The 12,907-nt window shown below is 44.7% G+C and overlaps 1 protein-coding gene across 3 annotated transcripts in view; it reads right to left on the bottom strand.

Moving 5' to 3' along the window:
* galnt1 (UDP-N-acetyl-alpha-D-galactosamine:polypeptide N-acetylgalactosaminyltransferase 1) overlaps window positions 1–12,907 on the bottom strand; it is a 71,656-nt gene that overhangs the window by 58,075 nt on the left and 674 nt on the right. The gene's annotated exons all lie outside the window — the stretch shown is intronic.

The raw sequence follows: 12,907 nt of genomic DNA, 5'->3' as shown, positions 1-12,907 counted from the left end.
TATATCCTGTAGTCACAGTCCAGATCTCTTGTCCTCTAGCTACATTAGGTTATATCCTGTAGTGACAGTCCAGATCTCTTGTCCTCTAGCTACAGTAGGTTATATCCTGTAGTCACAGTCCAGATTTCTTGTCCTCTAGCTACAGTAGGTTATATCCTGTAGTCACAGTCCAGATCTCTTGTCCTCTAGCTACAGTAGGTTATATCCTGTAGTCACAGTCCAGACCTCTTGTCCTCTAGCTACAGTAGGTTATATCCTGTAGTCACAGTCCAGATCTCTTGTCCTCTAGCTACAGTAGGTTATATCCTGTAGTCACAGTCCAGATCTCTTGTCCTCTAGCTACAGTAGGTTATATCCTGTAGTCACAGTCCAGATCTCTTGTCCTCTAGCTACAGTAGGTTATATCCTGTAGTAACAGTCCAGATGTATTAATCCCTCTCGCTCTCTCCCCTCCAACTCATTCTCCCCCCTTATCTCCTTTCCTCTTATCCCCTCTCCTCCTATCATCTTATTCTCTCCTCTCATCCCCTCTCCCCTTCATCCCCTCTCTCATCCCCTCTTCTCATTTTTCATTTTGCAGACACTCTTATCCAGAGCGACTTCCAGGAGCAATTAGGGTTAAGTGCCTTGCACAAGGGCACATCGGCAGATCTTCCCCTAGTCGGCTCGGGGATTCATCTCCTCTCATCCCCTCTCTTCATATCTCCTCTGATCTCCTTTCCTATTCTCTTCTCCTCTCATCCCCTCTCTTCATATCCCCTCTGATCTCCTTTCCTATTCTCTTCTCCTCTCATCCCCTCTCTTCATATCCCCTCTGATCTCCTTTCCTATTCTCTTCTCCTCTCATCCCCTCTCTTCATATCCCCTCTGATCTCCTTTCCTATTCTCTTCTCCTCTTCCTAACATTTCTCATTTTCCTCATGTTTCTGACGCCAGCATGACATTCCCAACATTCTCAATCCCAGCTGGGTTGGCATTCCCAGCCAAATGACTCATGCAGGAAAATTTTGAATATTTTTAGTCACATGACCACACTCGCTTCCTCTTCCAGTAAAAAGCCAGAAGCCATGGGACAGGTTGATACACCCTGGGATATGGTTTTACACAAACACACACAGAAACGCACAACTGCTTTGTCTGTCTGTCTGTCTGTCTGCAACCCCCCAGCCCTCCATCCTCTCTCACTACAGACGCTACACCGATAAAGTAGGAGTAATAAATGAGCCACTCAATAGACTGTTGGTTGCTGTAAAATGTAACTATCATCGACTAGGCACAGACCCAGACACACACAGTCACGCATAATCACATGCACAATCACACACACACACACACACACACACAAACCTAACCTGGGCCAGCACCAGTAGCAATGCAAATTAGAACTATATCAAAATTACATTTAGCACTTCTTCACACAGTGCAGAAAGCTTAACACACACACACACACACAGTCTTGGTATTGTAATTGTAGAAGTGTGATATTGGTATTCGACAGTGTAGGCCAAGAGGTCTGTTCTAACTCCTCCCAACACTAGAGGTCTGTTCTAACTTCTCCCAACACTAGAGGTCTGTTCTAACTCCTCCCAACACTAGAGGTCAGTTCTAACTCCTCCCAACACTAGAGGTCAGTTCTAACTCCTCCCAACACTAGAGGTCAGTTCTAACTCCTCCCAACACTAGAGGTCTCTTCTAACTTCTCCCAACACTAGAGGTCCGTTCTAACTCCTCCCAACACTAGAGGTCTGTTCTAACTCCTCCCAACACTAGAGGTCTGTTCTAACTCCTCCCAACACTAGAGGTCTGTTCTAACTCCTCCCAACACTAGAGGTCTGTTCTAACTCCTCCCAACACTAGTGGGAGCAGAGTTGAGACATCCAGAAAAGTAATTCTGATCTGTGGCTGCTGACCCACATGAGGCAGGTTGCCACTGATCACACACACACACACACACACACACACACACACACACACACACACACACACACACAATGGGCCTGTTGTTCTCTAGCCCAGCGGCTGAGGGTAGATATGCTTATCAGAAGGAGAGAGTGAGAGAAGGAAAGAGAGAAAGAGAGAGATTGGAAGGGGTCTCTCTACTCTCTCAGTCTCCCCATCTCTCATCCCCTCACACAACAGTGTGCTGGGTGAAATAACAGACATGTGAAAAAGATGTGAGCCACTGTGAAAGGGAAAGCTAGGCCACAATAGGCCAGTCCAATAGAAAGCTATCCTCTGTTGGTCTGTAGGGTGAGTGGAGTAGTACTGCTCTGCTCCCAGTTATCCCTTTAAATCCTGTCTACTCCAGGCCTTCCTGACTTAACCAGCTCTGCTCTGACTGGGGCACCCAGCCAACACACACACACACCATACGCACAGCACACATGACAATGAAACACACTCACTCACAAAGCAGACAGACACAGAGACATACTCAATCATTCACAGACAGACAGATAGACTGAAGACTCTTGTGATTGGAGACATGTGTGTGTGTGTGTGTGTGTGTGTGTGTGTGTGTGTGTGTGTGTGTGTGTGTGTGTGTGTGTGTGTGTGTGTGATTGACTCAATGAGTCAGCAGAATTTGGACACATTACATTTCCTCTGAGGGGGGGACACCATGGAAACCAGGCCTTTCCTGTGGGGGTCGTATCTCATGCTAAAACAGATGCTGAAGGAGAGTTGCACACATAGGGTGGTGGGCCGAAGCCCCGTCGAGGGAGGAGATTCTTTTTTATATACGACTGTAAAACTATTTTATGATGACTATAACATTTGTTGGCACCTTCAATTCCTTCACATTTTCTCATAAAAAATATTTCAACACAAATTTAACCAACTGTTAAACTTGGAATCAATCAGAACTCCCATAAACACCCCTCGTGATGAAGGCAGCCAATGGCCTGCTTCTATCTTCGATGTAAACACAGCCTCTTGTGAAAACTCCAGCTGTTGCCTGATCAACAGGAACAGATATAGCTCGCTCCCCAAGACTGAAACAAGATAAATATCTGTTTTTGAGGGCGCAGACTTGTTAGCGGGCCGAGACGGTGGCACTGTATTATCCTCAAAGTGGGCAAAGAAGGTGTTTAGTTTGTCTGGAAGCATGACGTCGGTATCCATGACGTGGCTGTTTTTGTTTTGTAGTCCGTGATTTCCTGTAGACCCTGCCACATACGTCTCATGTCTGAGCGGTTGAATTGCGACTCCACCATGTCCCTGTACCAGCAGTTCGCTTGTTTGATTGCCTTGAGGATGGAATAATTACACTATTTCCCATCAATGAATCGGCTAAAAAGCATTATTTCGCAATGTTTTTTTTAAATGATTTTATTATTCTTGCCTGCGGCAACTTTATTTAATCAACTTTTCTATTTTTTTCCTGGACAAAAGCCAGTTAACAGAAACCCTGACACACGTACACAACCACACATACACACATACACAACCACACATACACACGTACACATACACACGTACACAACACCACAGCACACATTGTCAGGAGGGGAGGGGGGTGAAACTAGGCCCAGTGTCCTCACTGTTGAGGACACTGGAGGCTCTGCCTCTATGTCTATTAGGAGGCAGAGAGGACCGGAGGATATCTGGCACAACATCACATCTGAATACTAATCTGCAGAACAACACAAACAGCTGAAAAACAAACTGCAGAAAAACTGGATGAAGAACTGAATCAGTGATTTTGGATAAAAGGGGGAACAGCTTGTCTTGAAGCTCTGGGAAATCCAGAGAGAAACATTAGACTAGAAACACTGTCCATCTGACTGGTACATAGTACACACTGTCATCTTCTGTCTGACCTCACCCTAAACATGAACCACTAGTCTACCATTATGTCCTGAGTCTCTCCATCATAAACATTCTATTCCACAATTTAAGAGAGGAGCACCATAAACATCACGAGGCTTTACACTCCCTTTAGAGCTCTGAGTGGTTCCTGACTTCTACACTTCCTTTAGAGCTCTGAGTGGTTCCTGACTTCTACACTCCCTATAGAGCTCTGAGTGGTTCCTGACTTCTACACTTCCTTTAGAGCTCTGAGTGGTTCCTGACTTCTACACTCCCTATAGAGCTCTGAGTGGTTCCTGACTTCTACACTTCCTTTAGAGCTCTGAGTGGTTCCTGACTTCTACACTCCCTATAGAGCTCTGAGTGGTTCCTGACTTCTACACTCCCTTTAGAGCTCTGAGTGGTTCCTGACTTCTACACTCCTTAGAGAGCTCTGAGTGGTTCCTGACTTCTACACTTCCTTTAGAGCTCTGAGTGGTTCCTGACTTCTACACTCCCTATAGAGCTCTGAGTGGTTCCTGACTTCTACACTCCTTAGAGAGCTCTGAGTGGTTCCTGACTTCTACACTCCCTATAGAGCTCTGAGTGGTTCCTGACTTCTACACTCCCTATAGAGCTCTGAGTGGTTCCTGACTTCTACACTCCCTATAGAGCTCTGAGTGGTTCCTGACTTCTACACTTCCTTTAGAGCTCTGAGTGGTTCCTGACTTCTACACTCCCTTTAGAGCTCTGAGTGGTTCCTGACTTCTACACTCCCTTTAGAGCTCTGAGTGGTTCCTGACTTCTACACTCCCTATAGAGCTCTGAGTGGTTCCTGACTTCTACACTCCCTATAGAGCTCTGAGTGGTTCCTGACTTCTACACTCCCTATAGAGCTCTGAGTGGTTCCTGACTTCTACACTTCCTTTAGAGCTCTGAGTGGTTCCTGACTTCTACACTCCCTATAGAGCTCTGAGTGGTTCCTGACTTCTACACTCCATTTAGAGCTCTGAGTGGTTCCTGACTTCTACACTCCTTAGAGAGCTCTGAGTGGTTCCTGACTTCTACACTCCCTATAGAGCTCTGAGTGGTTCCTGACTTCTACACTTCCTTTAGAGCTCTGAGTGGTTCCTGACTTCTACACTCCCTTTAGAGCTCTGAGTGGTTCCTGACTTCTACACTCCATTTAGAGCTCTGAGTGGTTCCTGACTTCTACACTCCTTAGAGAGCTCTGAGTGGTTCCTGACTTCTACACTCCCTATAGAGCTCTGAGTGGTTCCTGACTTCTACACTTCCTTTAGAGCTCTGAGTGGTTCCTGACTTCTACACTCTCTTTAGAGCTCTGAGTGGTTCCTGACTTCTACACTCTCTTTAGAGCTCTGAGTGGTTCCTGACTTCTACACTCCCTTTAGAGCTCTGAGTGGTTCCTGACTTCTACACTCCCTTGAGAGCTCTGAGTGGTTCCTGCGTTCTATTACAGCATATAAGAGAGGAAGTAACTGAGAGGCTTCACTAGAATGGAAAACATGACTAACATCATGTGAACTCTTGACTATAGAAAACTATTGCATAGTGAGCTCTTGCATAGCGAGCTCTTGGTTCAATACAGCATCTTGGTGCCCCTGGGTGGGGCTCAGGTGGGCGGACACTGACACACACACACACAAAATAAAAAAAGTTACATTTACCAAATGCTTCAATCTGAAGCAATTTAAAGTAATGTGTGCATACATGGAATTCACCATCCTGGCATTGCAAGCGCCATGCTTTACCTACTGAGCTACAGATGACCAATCAGGGCTGTAAAAAAAGGGTTGTAAAACCTGACGTTTATGGTTCTCCTGTCTTAAATGGTGAGACACACACAGTCATCTCACAGTGATTCCTTGGTGGCATCACACCCTCCCACATGGTGTTAGTTAGCCTTGGCGAATTATCAACCTCACACAGCAGAGACACACTACCCAGCCAGAACGTATGTGTTGACCATAGAGTGTGCGATAGGTGATTCCTGCCTGTGTGTGTGTGTGTGTGTGAGAGGAGAGAGAGTGTGTGTGTGGTTATATATATATATTACAGTGGGGAGAACAAGTATTTGATACACTGCCGATTTTGCAGGTTTTCCTACTTACAAAGCATGTAGAGGTCTGTCATTTTTATCATAGGTACACTACAACTGTGAGAGACGGAATCTAAAACAAAAATCCAGAAAATCACATCGTATGATTTTTAAGTAATTAACTTGCATTTTATTGCATGACATAAGTATTTGATAACCTACCAACCAGTAAGAATTCCGGCTCTCACAGACCTGTTAGTTTTTCTTTAAGAAGCCCTCCTGTTCTCCACTCATTACCTGTATTAACTGCACCTGTTTGAACTCGTTACCTGTATAAAAGACACCTGTCCACACACTTAATCAAACAGACTCCAACCTCTCCACAAAGGCCAAGACCAGAGAGCTGTGTAAGGACATCAGGGATATAATTGTAGACCTGCACAAGGCTGGGATGGGCAACAGGACAATAGGCAAGCAGCTTGGTGAGAAGGCAACAACTGTTGGTGCAATTATTAGAAAATGGAAGAAGTTCAAGATGCCGGTCAATCACCCTCGGTCTGGGGCTCCATGCAAGATCACACCTTGTGGGGCATCAATGATCATGAGGAAGGTGAGGGATCAGCCCAGAACTACACGGCAGGACCTGGTCAATGACCTGAAGAGAGCTGGGACCACAGTCTCAAAGAAAACCATTAGTAACACACTACGCCGTCATGGATTAAAATCCTGCAGCACACGCAAGGTCCCCCTGCTCAAGGCAGCGGATGTCCAGGCCCATCTGAAGTTTGCCAATGACCATCTGGATGATCCAGAGGAGGAATGGGAGAAGGTCATGTGGTCTGATGAGACAAAAATAGAGCTTTTTGGTCTATTGTTGAGGAAGAAGAAGAATGAAGAAGAAGAAGGATGAGTACAACCCCACGAACACCATCCCAACCGTGAAGCATGGAGGTGGAAACATCATTCTTTGGGGATGCTTTTCTGCAAAGGGGACAGGACGACTGCACCGTATTGAGGGGAGGATGGATGGGGCCATGTATCGCGAGATCTTGGCCAACAACCTCCTTCCCTCAGTAAGAGCATTGAAGATGGGTCGTAGCTGGGTCTTCCTGCATGACAACGACCCGAAACACACAGCCAGGGCAACTAAGGAGTGGCTCCGTAAGAAGCATCTCAAGGTCCTGGAATGGCCGAGCCAGTATCCAGACCTGAACCCAATAGAAAATCTTTGGAGGGAGCTGAAAGTCCGTATTGCCCAGCGACAGCCCCGAAACCTGAAGGATCTGGGTCTGTATGGAGGAGTGGGCCAAAATCCCTGCTGCAGTGTGTGCAACCTGGTCAAGAACTACAGGAAACATATATTCTCTGTAATTGCAAACAAAGGATTCTGTACCAAATATTAAGTTCTGCTTTTCTGATGTATCAAATACTTATGTCATGCAATAAAATGCAAATTCATTACTTAAAAATCATACAATGTGATTTTCTGGATTTTTGTTTTAGATTCCGTCTCTCACAGTTGAAGTGTACCTATGATAAAAAATTACAGACCTCTACATGCTTTGTAAGTAGAAAAACCTGCAAAATCGGCAGTGTATCAAATACTTGTTCTCCCCACTGTATCTATATATATATATATATACCTACACTGAGTGTACAAAGAATAAGGAACACCTTCCAAACATTGAGCTGCACCCCCCTTCGCCCTCAGAAAAGCCTCAATTCGTTGGGGTGGGGTCTACAAGGTGTTGAAAGCGTTCCACAGGGATGCTGGCCCATGTTGACTCCAATGCTTCCCACAGTTGTGTCAAGTTGGCTGGATGTTCTTTGGATGCTGGACCATTCTTGATACACACAGGAAACTGTTGAGTGTGAAAAACCCAGCAGCGTTGCAGTTCTAGTTCAAAGGCACTTAAATCTTTTGTCTTGCCCACTCACCCTCTGAAAGGCACACATACACATTCTACTGTATGTCTCCAGTCTTAAACATCATTCTTTAACCTGTCTCAACATCTTCATCTACACCGACTGAAGTGGAATTACAAATGACATCAATAAGGGATCATAGGTTTCACCTGGAATCACCTGGTCAGTCTATGTCATAGAAAGAGCAAGGAAAGAGTTCCTAATGTTTTGTACACTCAGTGTGTGTGTGTGGAGCTGGCAAGGCTCCCCAGTGGCACAGGCTGACCTGACCCACTTCTGCGTGCAATTCTATCCCTGATATGACCCTATGAGCAGCCAGAGGACCCACACAACACACACACACACACACACAAAGCCTGAGAGGCAAAAACAGTAACATGGTGCTCTCTCTCTCACGCCACCCCTCTGCCTCACTCCCCTCTCTGTATCTCGCTCCTTCTCTCTCCATGGTCACTCTGAGTTTACAATCAGTGCCTCTGCTATCTGATCTAACTATGACAAACATCCGGAAAAAACCTCCCAGGTAAGGAGTGTGCAGTATATCAGTTTATATCAGACCATCAGATCAGAGAGAAGAACATGATAAAGCAGACTGGTAGAGTGAATGTATCTGATCAACACTGCACTAGGATTATGGAGAGCTTGTGGTAGCCTAGATGCTACAGACGTCTCTGAAAGATGCTAGACACAATCTTCATAAATAAGGCCCTTCTAAAATTCAGAACCTTTTGAAGATGAAAAAGAAAATCAGAGTATGTTTCATTTATGACATCTTCCTGTTCCGAAGGTCAGTCAATGTTGAAATCCAAAACTCAGTCTGATTTTAGTGTTTTTAAAGTACATTAGCTAAAAACTGACTGATCAAATAGAGAATCGTTAAGCTATTTGCTAATGTTTGCCTGACTAGCCTCAAAGTCAAGAAAAACCCTCCTTGTGTCAAAACTGTTCTTTCAATATGAATATCTTGTAAAATAGGGCTGTGTGTGTGTGTTGTGTGTGTTTACATGTAACGTGCGTTTTTTGAAGGAGACCAAGGCGCAGTGTAATTTGTGGTCATCATATTTATTTAAATGAGAACCAGCAACAAAATAACACCGTGAAACCAAAACGACCGTTCCGTAGGCTACAAGAGCTGTACAAAAACAAGATCCCACAACATAAGTGGGAAAAAGGCTACCTAAGTATGATTCCCAATCAGAGACAACGATAGACAGCTGCCTCTGATTGGGAACCACACTCTGCCAAACACAAAGAAATACATAACATAGACTGCCCACCCCACATCACACCCTGACCTCACCAAATAGAGAAAAAGTAACAAAGTGAAAACCAAAACCAACGTACCGTTCCGTAGGCTACAAGAGCTGTACAAAAACAAGATCCCACAACATAGGTGGGAAAAAGGCTGTCTAAGTATGATTCCCAATCAGAGAAAAGCCAAACCTAACACAATATCTGCCTATTTATTTCCAACAATATTTTTCCCCTGTCTGTCTGTGTGGTGCAGGCGTTTGTCTATCACTCTGTGTGTAGCCAGTGGATGTGATAACCATCTTGTGGGTTGACTGAAATACTTTCCCCAAAACTTTCTAGATATAATGTTACCTGCAAAGTAGGCTTACCTGGCAGAAGTATATCATGAGTAAGTATATCATTTCTATCTATTATTTGTTATTTTCAAACTTCAAACCATGAAAAGAGCAGCAGCAGTAGCTTACAGAACCATGGCTAGACTGGCACATTAGACAGCACATTCCTCAGCACATTCCTCACTTGATAGATGCCAATTAAAGGGGAATTACACTCTAAAATAAAAATGTGTTAGTTTTCTTCCAGACCCCCCAAAAAGTTTTTTGATGTGATTTAACAGAAGATCAAATGTCAATGTTTCTCTATGAACAATGGTAATTTTGAGAGTCAAAAGCCACAACAATCTAAAACCAGGAAAAATACAACTGAGAAAACAATTTTGGAAAATATAAAACATATTTTGGTTGTTTATGAACCATTATTTGACCAGGTTGACAGAAAACATAGTGTACAAGAGAAAGTAGTGCACTAAGGACCTGGGGAAGAGTTGCAGAGGAGTGGAGAACTACATGCCTATTTGAAAGCTAGAAAATAAATTGCAGCTCGCGACATGTTTAAAAAACAATGAAGAGAGAGAGCGAGAGAGAGAGAGATAGAGAGAGAGAAGAGTAAAGGATAGAGAAAGAAGGTGAGAGAGAATTCTCTCTGGCAGCAGCCTTCCTTATAGCCATCAGAGGTATAGCCCCCTATGTGTGTCTGAGTGATGCTGTTGTTGTTATTATGACATCATCTTATTAGCTAACATCAGTAGCGTTGTGGTGCGATCATCTGAGATAATCTCATTGTCGTGTCAGTTGCATCGATCAATACTGGGGATCAACAGGAAATACAACAGTACATCCTTCTTCCTTCCTTCCTTCTAACTATAAAATAGATAACCATCCAATTCATCCCGTTCTGGACAGAAGTTGTTCTTAGGCACAGATCTAGGATCAGCTTGCCTTCCCCAAATCCTAACTTTACCCATTATGTGAAAAGACAACACGACCTTGGATCAGCGTCAATATCCAACTTAATCCCACTCCTAGTGTTGTTCCCCTGTCCCAGCCTTCGACACAGGGAGATAAACTAGGCCTAGGCTACATGGGCCAGTGATGAAGGTCAGTCTGAGTTATTAATATGGGATTCTGGTAGGTCACCTAGCGGTTAAGAGCATCGGGACATTAACTGAAAAGTCGCTGGTTCGAATCCTCGAGCCGACTAGGTAAAAAATCTGCAGAGATGCCCTTGAGCAAGGCAATTAACCCTAATTGCTCCTCTAAGTCTCTCCGGATAAGAGCGTATGCTAAATGACTCAAATCTACAGGCTGCAGTGATATAGGTCTCTGTGGGTCAGTTATAATGATACAGGGTTTAGATATCAGGTGATACAGGGTGACTCCTCATCCCCAGTCTGCAGGGTTCTGTGTTCCGGCCACGGACCAGAGGGAACAATGGCATTCTTGTGCTGGGAGCTCCAGGTGGCTGGGGAAACCCAATCCTACCCAGCCCCAGTCACCCAGTTTGAGTCTGAGCCTGCCTCACTGGCACAGCTCAGGGAGAACCAATGCTGCCTTCCTCCAGAGAGACAGCGCAGAATAGAGCTATTGTTCCACCAGAGCAACTCCAAACTACACACACTCACTAAATCCACCCTCTTAGAGAAACACACAGAGACTCAGAAACACACACACACACCAAATAGGGGAGCACATCTGCTGTGGTCTGGACCTGAACACGCAGCAGGACAGGAAACACATCATGCAGACGCCACGGCCTTGAATTGAGGAACATGATTCATTTCCTGTGAATGCTGGACAGTAATGCCTTAAAACAGGGCTTGGCTATTGGCTAACCCACAGCATTTCCACTGTAGAAGGGTAGTAAACATGACACAATAACTTTCAGTCTCACTGGGGGGGATTCAAAACATGGCACAACATCGCCAGACCGAGGACTTAGAGGGGCTTTGAACATCAAATGCCTGAAGTCACACATGGTTTGAGAAAGGTGTGTGTGTGTGTGTGTGTGTGTGTGTGTGTGTGTGTGTGAGGGAGAGAGAGAGAGAGCTTGTGCAACTGTCATTACATTTCAACTGTTGCTAAAGGACAACTGTATTCTCTCTCCCTCTTTGCGGTTCAGCTGCAGTCGTCACTCCAAGCTCAGCTCTCTGCTGCTGTAAGCAATAACACAGTGTTGTGTTTCAGTATACACAGCCATCCATGCCCTCTGGCCACATTGTGCTCTGGGTAGCGGGGGGCCCATGCTAACAGATAAGGCCAGATAGTTTCCCTCCAGCGCTGCTCTGTTCTGCACATGTTCTCCTATTGTGCAAGCCAGAGCCACAGAGCCTGGGCCTCATCCACAGGCACAGAGTATAAATAATGGATGCCCATCTCTTCCTGCCCCTGGAGAAACATGACAGACTCATTTCATTCCCCTACATCTTCATCTGCAGCCAGAGAGTTACAGGATTGATTGTGAATCCATTTCCTTATCTATCAGATGTATAATTACAGCACTGTGAGTGCACGCTCACTGGCTCGCTCTGCTCGCATACAAAGACAAACACTCTCTTTCACACACAGAAACACACACACACATAGACCTGCTCTGGCCCGGAATCCACATACATTAACGCGCCTCTATAAAAGGTCCCATCCGGATTAGGTTACGTGAAATGTAATCAACTTCAGGCCTATTGTAGAGCACGAGCTGGAGCTGGGAGAGGCATGCATGGCTATAGGCCTCGTTCTGGACCGAATCCAACTGACTCAGAGTTCACAGCTGGTGGTAAGAAGTCATACAGTCATATTTAGTTGCTCTTATACATGTGTTGTAACGCTGTAATTACTATTGTAAAGATGTTCAGATGTTACACTAGTACTTTTGATGATTGCATTATACTAGAGTTGGTTGGAATAGGGGCTGTTACTTATTGCATTTGTGTGATAGCTACCCAAACCACTCCATTACAAGGCTATTTTAAATAGGCCTACTGACATTAATACAGACACGGGGAGCAACTGACAATAGGCTATATGAAGTGTTAGTGACTAGGCCTAAACCTTGGCTTACTTTCAGGTCAATGCTATTTTGTGATAAGTCATTATTGAGAGCAATATATCATCATAACAAGGGCATTTGTGAGTAGTTAGACCATTCCATCCAAATGCTCACAGAAAATAAACATTTTGGGGACAGTTTAAGCAAAGACTAGATGTTTTACTTGCTACAGTAAAATACATATTTCAGTAGAATAATTGATGACAGCATGAATATTGAAATTACACAGCAGCTTTCCATGTACAGGCATATATTTCCTGTCGTGGTCTACAGATGTCCAACACAACATCTCCAGCCTTCCTCCAGCGGACCATGTGACCGTTAGTTACCGTTACCTGGCCAGACGCTGTCAATCATCGACAACGGCAGTGCTTGCTTGCCAGCTAGCTGGTTATGGATTAGCTAGCTCAATTGCCGACTGGTTTAGCATAAACAACACAATTCAACACCACTTTTCCAGCAATACATGTCGGGTATTGTTTGCTAACATTTAAATAC

The sequence above is a fragment of the Oncorhynchus nerka genome, linkage group LG14 (assembly GCF_034236695.1).
Source record: "Oncorhynchus nerka isolate Pitt River linkage group LG14, Oner_Uvic_2.0, whole genome shotgun sequence".
NCBI classification, from domain to species: Eukaryota; Metazoa; Chordata; class Actinopteri; order Salmoniformes; family Salmonidae; genus Oncorhynchus; species Oncorhynchus nerka.
This window is presented reverse-complemented; position numbering and strand designations above follow the sequence as displayed.